Source organism: Buteo buteo, chromosome 9 (genome assembly GCF_964188355.1).
Source record: "Buteo buteo chromosome 9, bButBut1.hap1.1, whole genome shotgun sequence".
NCBI classification, from domain to species: Eukaryota; Metazoa; Chordata; class Aves; order Accipitriformes; family Accipitridae; genus Buteo; species Buteo buteo.
Window position 1 is genome coordinate 40,125,148 of NC_134179.1, and position 7,404 is coordinate 40,132,551.

General features: G+C 51.9%; 1 pseudogene; it reads left to right on the plus strand.

Moving 5' to 3' along the window:
* Positions 1-1,282, plus strand: LOC142035000 (feather keratin Cos1-1/Cos1-3/Cos2-1-like; annotated as a pseudogene).
* The last annotated feature ends 6,122 nt before the right edge of the window (positions 1,283-7,404 follow it).

Sequence of the window (7,404 nt, forward strand, 5' to 3'; positions counted from 1 at the left end):
ATGAGCTTGTCAGAAAATAATCACCTCTGCAAGGGATGCCTCTGGCAGCCTGGGGCAGCAAAGGTCCATGATAAAAGCCAGCCCAGCTCCTCACGCTCTCATCCACTTCTCTTGCCTCCATCTCCTTGGGAGTCAGGTGAGTCTCAACCCCCTTCTCCTTCTCTGCTTTCTCTAAAGGCAGGTCTCACCTCAATGGGCCTCTCAGCTGACACCAGCTTGGTTCTATGCCACATCATGGGGCTGCTTGTCATGGGAGAGGGAAGCGGGGAGAAGGTTAGACATGGAGGGAGGCTGAGACTGTACTTGGGTGCCTTCTGGACTCAGGGCTAGGCAGTAGCCGCATGGGAGCTCGTGGCTCTTTCTGGGCCCTGGCAGGACGAGGCCAAGAGGTCCTCAGACATCTCTGCACAGCCTCCATCTCCCGGTCCTGCATCTTCTTGGGCTCCCTCGTGGTGTGGTGACAGAATGCTCCTCACGCCTCCCCATGTTTTGCTTCCTCCCTGCCCTCTCTCCCAGGTGCACCTCCAGCCCCAAGACATGTCCTGCTGTGACCAGTGCCAGCCCTGCCAGCCCTGTGGCCCGACCCCGCTGGCCAACAGCTGCAATGAGCCCTGTGTCAGGCAGTGCCAGAACTCCACTGTCGTCATTGAGCCCTCTCCCGTGGTGGTGACCCTGCCCGGCCCCATCCTCAGCTCCTTCCCGCAGAACACCATTGTTGGCTCCTCCACCTCCGCTGCCGTTGGCAGCATCCTCAGCTGTGACGGAGTGCCCATCAACTCCGGGTGCTGTGACCTCTCCTGCATCACCAGCCGCTACTGTGGCAGAAGGTGCCCCCCCTGCTAAAGATGCTGGCAACAGCCTCTGATAAGGACTCCTAGGAACCCAGAAGATGCTGCTGGAGAGAGGATGAAAATTAATGCTGTTGTTTTCAGACTAGCTGGTCACCTCTGGCTTGCCCTGCAAGGGCAGCGTGGAAGGGACCAGCTCGGGCTCTCTGAAAACATGGCCAATGTCTACCTTTTCTCTCTGCCACTCACCCTTCATCTCTTTTCTTTGTTGTCTTGTGCTCCCCTCAAAGCCTGCTCTGAGGACCCCAGAAACTAGCCTGGAGTGACCTGCTAGGCTGTCTCCCTTTTCCAGGCAGGTCAACAGATGGCCGGTGGCAACTCTGCCACAGGAAAAGGGGAACAGATTCTTGGCTGCTCCTGCTCCTTCCTGCACTGGGGGCCTCCCCTTGGAGTGACCTCATTTCCCTCTTTAGAGTCATTAAAAAATTGCTGCAACCCTACCTGTGTCCCTTAGGTGGTCTTTCCATCTGCACACTGACTGCTGAAAGAGGGAGATGTTGCTCTGGGGGGCAAATAGGTGGGAGCACCAGGGGACCCTTCATCACTCTTAGAGGCATGGGAGGGTGAGACACAGTGCAACGAGTTCTCTTTCAGGCACTGCCTCTTGAAGCTGAGGAATCATAGAATCATAGAATAGTTCGGGTTGGAAGGGACCTTTAAAGGTCATCTAGTCCAACCCCCCTGCAATGAGCAGGGACATCTTCAACTAGATTAGTTTGCTCAGAGCGAACCTGAACTTGAATTTTCCCAGGGATGGGAAATCTGCCATCTCTCTGGGCAACCTGTTCCAGTATTTTACCACTCTCATTGTAAAAAATGTCTTCCTTATACCTAGTCTGAATCTACCTTCTTTTAGTTTAAAACCATTAGCCCTTGTCCTATTGGAACAGACACTGCTAAAAAGTTTGTCCCCATCTTCCTTATAAGCTCCCTCTAAGTACTGAAAGGCTGCAATAAGGTGTCCCCGGAGTCTGCTTTTCTCCAGGCTGAACAACCCCAAGTCTCTCAGCCTTTCTTCATAGGAGAGGTGTTCCATCCCTCTAATAATTGTCATGGCCCTCCTCTGGACTAGCTGCAACAGGTCCATGTCTTTCCTGTGCTGAGGACTCCAGAGCTGGACTCAGTACTCCAGGTGGGATCTCACCAGGGCACACATTGGAGTGCCTTCCCCCAGTCACCAAGTTCCTTCAGCATTCCCAGAGCCCTGAGGCTGAAGTAGCCCTTGTGTTCTGTGCAACACCCCTGCTCCCTACACACAGGCCAAGGCCTTCCCACAGCTGCAGACCCTGGGACCCTGTGGTGTGGGGGTTTGCCCTCACACAGACCTCACACACCACCAACACCACAGGACCAGCACAGGGGACAGAGTGATTCCTACGTGGGGTGAGGACTGGGGGCAGCTCTCCCCAGGCTGGGTTCTGTGGGAGGCGGTGCTGAGTCAGGTGGTAACTCAGGGACAATGAGCATCAGGACCAAGCCTACCTAGACCCAGTGCAACCATGGGTCCCAGCTCTGGCTCGGTTCCTGGCCCACGGTCCCTATGAGAGCTCTGGCCTAGCGCAGGCCTGCCCCAGCTCTGCCCTATCTGTGCCTGTGTCTGGCCTGGGCTACTGTTATCCTCCTGGCCTGGCCAGGCTCCTAGATAGTCCACGGCAGTCGCTGGCTGGAGCCTTCACCTTGTCCTCTCTTGAGTCTGGCCTTGCTCTGAGACCCAGCTCCAGCTCTGACCCTGGGACGGAGACCTCCTACACATCCCTTGCCTAAATTACGGCAATGATTGGTAGATGCTTTGGGGGTAGAATTATCTCCTGTCTCAGACAGAAGTCTGAGGTGGACCAAGCTCTTTTGTTTGTTCTCAGCAGAGCCCTACACCAGGCAAACATTTCTAGGTGTTTACCCGAGCAACTGTCTCCCTCGGGCCCATGTTTATCCAAGACCCGTGAGCGTGGTGGTGAATGCACATCCTCATAACCAGCCTGGAGAGCACCGGCTAGCACTTCTCTTGGCACATTAGAACCACGCAGAGTTTTTTGACTCATGTGTGTACCCTCCAAAGAGTGCTCTCTTTCCTGAAGGCATCATGGCCTTTTTAAAACACAATGCTATGGATAGTGCTTTGCAGAGGAAGCAACTGCAGCATCCCCCGTCCATGGCCTGCAGATACCACTGTGTCTTTTTCCTACTTCACCATAACAAGGGATTACCTTTTGAACAGATTTCAAAATCGTATTCTAACATTCTAGTGCAAAATGATCAGATACTGATGCATTTTGTAAACTAGGAAGATGACGCTTTCCTCCTGGCCACAGCTACTCAAAATATGTTTCAGAAGACCCAGACCAGCATCTCTTGCAGGAATTCTCATAAATGTATTCTGCAAATAAAACTTATAACCCAGCTTCTGCTGCCCTACTTTACCTAGGAGCACTTGTGCATTCTTCCAATACTATGGATGCGTATTATCAGGCACTTCCTGAACAACAGGGCCGGCATCCTCAGGAGTCTCCAGGGGCTTTTGCACCTCTGTCTTGATTTCTTCTGGAGAAGCAGGAGTTATTTTCCCCCTTTTCTGATTGCTCTGCTTCTCGTGGGACTAGTACTTCTGAAGAGTGGCCATAGAACCCTTAGCTTTCTCATAGGCCATAAAAACCTGGTTTCTAGAGGATGCTCCTCATTTCAGCAGCCCTCACGTCTTCCCTAGGTCATGGCAGCACCCATAGCTGCTCCAGTTCATTTGCAGGCACCAGATACATTTTTTTCCATGCAGTCCCTCCCTGCTTTAACAAAAGCCCTGTCAATGAGTAGAAGAGCAAAACTTAAGTTCTCCACAAACTTGATAAAAGGATATTTCCGGAACGCTCCCTGATACTGCAGTTGCCAGAACTGTAACAACACAGAATATGCTCAGGCGTAACAGACAGCAAGTGGTCAGCATTCGTCAGTCAGCAAGCAGGTGCAAATAAGCTGACTGTGCAGCATCAGAGCAGGTGACAGGGAGATAGACAGGATTTTCTCTGGCAGCTTGATGAGCCCCAGGCCCCAACTGCAGTGGAGGAGCAGGCAGTGTCTCCACCTAGTGTTAAGGTAAGTGCCACCTCTGAGCAAGCTGAAGGATAGAAAGGAATAGAATAGAATAGAATAGAATATTACAGTTAGAAGGGACCTACAATGGTCATCTTGTCCAATTGCCTGACCACTTCAAGGCTGAACAAAAGTTAAAGCATGTTATTAAGGGCATTGTCCAAATGCCTCTTAAACACTGACAGGCTTGGGGCATTGAACACCTCTCTAGGAAGCCTGTTCCAGTGTTTGACCATTCTCTCAGTAAAGAAATGCTTCCTAATGTCAAGTTAGAACCTCCCCTGGAGCAGCTTGGAACCGTTCCCACGTGTCCTATCACTGGAAACCAGGCAGAAGAGATCAGCACCTCCTGCTCCACTTCCCTTACTCAGGAAGCTGTAGTGAGCAGTGTAGTGAGCCCCTCACCCTCACCCTCATTTCCTCCAAACTAGACAAACCCAAAGTCCTTAGCCACTCCTCATAGGACATACCTTCCAGCCCTTTCACTGGCTTTGTTGCCCTCCTCTGGACACATTCAAGTACCTTCACATCCTTTTTCAGTTCTGGGGCCCAGAACTACACACAGTACTCATGATGAGGCCACACCAACACTAAATGCAGTGGGATGATCACCTCTCTTGACCGGCTGCTTGTACTGTGTTCGATGCACCCTGGGATGCGGTTTGTCCCCTTGGCTGCCAGGGCACACTACTGACTCATAGTGAGCCTGCTGCCAACCAACACCCCCAAACGCCTTTCTGCAGGGGCTGCAGGGGCTGCTCTTCATCCACTGCTCTCCCAGTTTATACTTGTGCCTGGCATTACTCCACCCTAGGTGAAGAATCTGGTGTTTGGACTTGTTAAATTGCATGCCATTAATGATTGTCCAATGCTCCAATCTGCCTAGATCCCTCTGCAAGGCCTCTTCTCCCTCAAGAGAGTCAACGGCACCTCCCACTTTGGTATTGTCGGCAAAATTGCTACTGGTGCATTCAACTCCTACATCCAGACCACTGATAAAAATACTGAACAGAACTGGCCCTAGAAGTGAGCCCTGAGGAACACCTCTGGTGACCGGTCGCCAGCCAGATGTAGCCTCATTCACTGCAACCCTTTAAGCCCTGCCTTTCAGCCAGTTCTTCACTCAGCACACCGTGTACCTGCTCATCCCACAGTTGGACACCTTGTCCAGAAGGATGCTGCGAGGGACGCTATCGAAAGCCTTACTGAAAGCCAGAAAAACTCCATCCACCACCTTCCCTTCATCCACGAGGCAGGTGACCTTCTCATAGCAGGATATCAAAGTAGTTCAACAGGACTTTCCCTTTATGGACCCACGTTGACTGTTCCTGATGAGCAAGTTGTTCTTTAAAAAGCCTTTCAATTGCACTCAGCACGATCTTCTCCACAACTTTTCCAGGGACTGAGGTTAGACTAATAGGTCTGCAGTTTCCTGGGCCTTCCCCCATGCCCTTCCTGTAAATCGCAATAATATTGGCCAGCTTCCAGTCGGCAGGGGCCTCCCCACACACCTTCGTCACCCAAGTGATAGAGGATCCAGTGAAACCGATGAGGTCTGCTGGACCTCCTAGGCACCAAGAAGGAAGGGCTTGTTAGGGATGTGAAGCTCAAGGGCAGCCAGGGCTGCATTGACCAAGAAAGGCTGGAGTTCAGGATCCTGAGGGGAGGGGAGGAGAATAAAAAGCAAACTCACAGCCTTGAACTTCAGGGGAGCAGACTTCTGGCTCTTTAAAGAGCTGCTGGGAAAAGTCCCTTAATATAAGGCCCTGGAAGCCAGAGGGTCCCCGGAAAGCTGGTTAATATTCAAGGATCACCTCCTCCAAGCTCAAGAGCAGACCATCCCAATGAGGAAGAAGTCAGGCAAGCATGCCTGGAGGACAGCGTGGATGGACAAGAAGCTCCTGGCAAACCAAAACACAAGAAGGAAGCATACAGCAGGTGGAAGCAAGGAGAGGTAACCTAGGAGGAATTAAGGGTCACTGCCTAAGCGTGCAAGGAGGAGATTAGGAAAGTCAAAGCCCAACTGGAACTGAATCTGGCCACGGATGTCAATGGCAACTAGGCTTCTGTAAGGACACAGGTGACATGGAAAAAGCTGAGGTGCTGAATGCCTTCTTTGCCTCAATCTTTCCTAGCAAGACCAGCCTTCAGAATCCCAGGTCCCTGAGACCAGTGGGAAAGTCTGGAACAAGAGAAAGATGTACCCTTGGTGGAAGAGGATCAGGTCAGGGAATACTCAAGCAAACTACACATAGGGACATGCATCCAGTGCTATCTCCACAGGAAAAATGGAGTTCAGGTCATGTATCCCAGTTTCCTGCACACACTGCCTGTCATAGATAATATAGCCCCACCCTTCTTCTGGATTTTTGTTCACGGCTGTGAAACACTGGTGCGGTTTTACATTACAGATCTGTTTATAGCACACCCCGCACTTCCAACTTTATGTTCGTGCTCTTCTTCTGCCTCAGCCTTAAACTTCTCTAGATGGAGATGAGCGTAACCACCAGGTTCAAATAGTTGGTGTAAATGATGAAAAACTTGCTCTACACCCCGAACAAATGTGTCATGAGCTTCATGTAGTGAGTGATGTCTGATGTAAATCAATATGTCGGTCTAGCTCCAGATGTCTGGAGCCTCGGCCAGAGGTTAGGGTTAGGGTTAGGGTGAGTGCCTGACATGCTGCATGGAAGCTGTGGGGCGAACTTCTGCCTCCTTCAACTCCTGCTGCATTTCTGAGTGGGGACCAAAATGGACTCTCAAATGCTCCTTCAGGACCTGGGAGTGCAGCAGGCAGCCTCTGCAGAGAAACAACCTCATTGTGTTCAACCGCCTCTTGCCCTGGGGGGGGACTGCAGTAACCGAGAAGTGCCTTCCAGGTGGTCATCTTCTACCCTTGTGGAAGATGTGTTCACGGCCCCAGCATGCTCAGAAAAACAGTTTGCATTAAGGGCTCTTGTGATCCCTGGAATCCCCTGACAGTAAGATGCCAAAAGAGGTCAACAAATTTATCCAGAGGGCAGGTTTAGGAGGAAGAGGGTTGAAACCCAGCAGTGCAGCCCACCTGCCTGGGAAGCTGACCACAAGTGAACATTGGAGCAAGTCGGGAAGGAAGGAGGGAGGGAAAAGGAAAGACACGGCACGTCCTCACACAGGGAAGCCCTGGGGTGACCAGCCAGGGATTGCAGGGCTGGGAGCAGCTGGGCCATTCCTGTCAACGTGGCCACAGGCAGCCCCACCAGCGTGCCCCAGGCCAACATCATTTGCCTGCACTGCACCCATCCGGCACCTGAACTGAGTCTTCTGCCAGCAACGCCACATTCCTGTCCTGCAAATCCTGGGGCCTCTCAATCCCAGCACTCAGAAGAAGCCTCCATGAGGGCATGGGTACGGCATAAGCCAGGAAATGAAAAGGTGTCATCCGGGAAAACAACCACCCAGCCCACGTCATTAGCTGGGATGTTTTCCGTTCTTC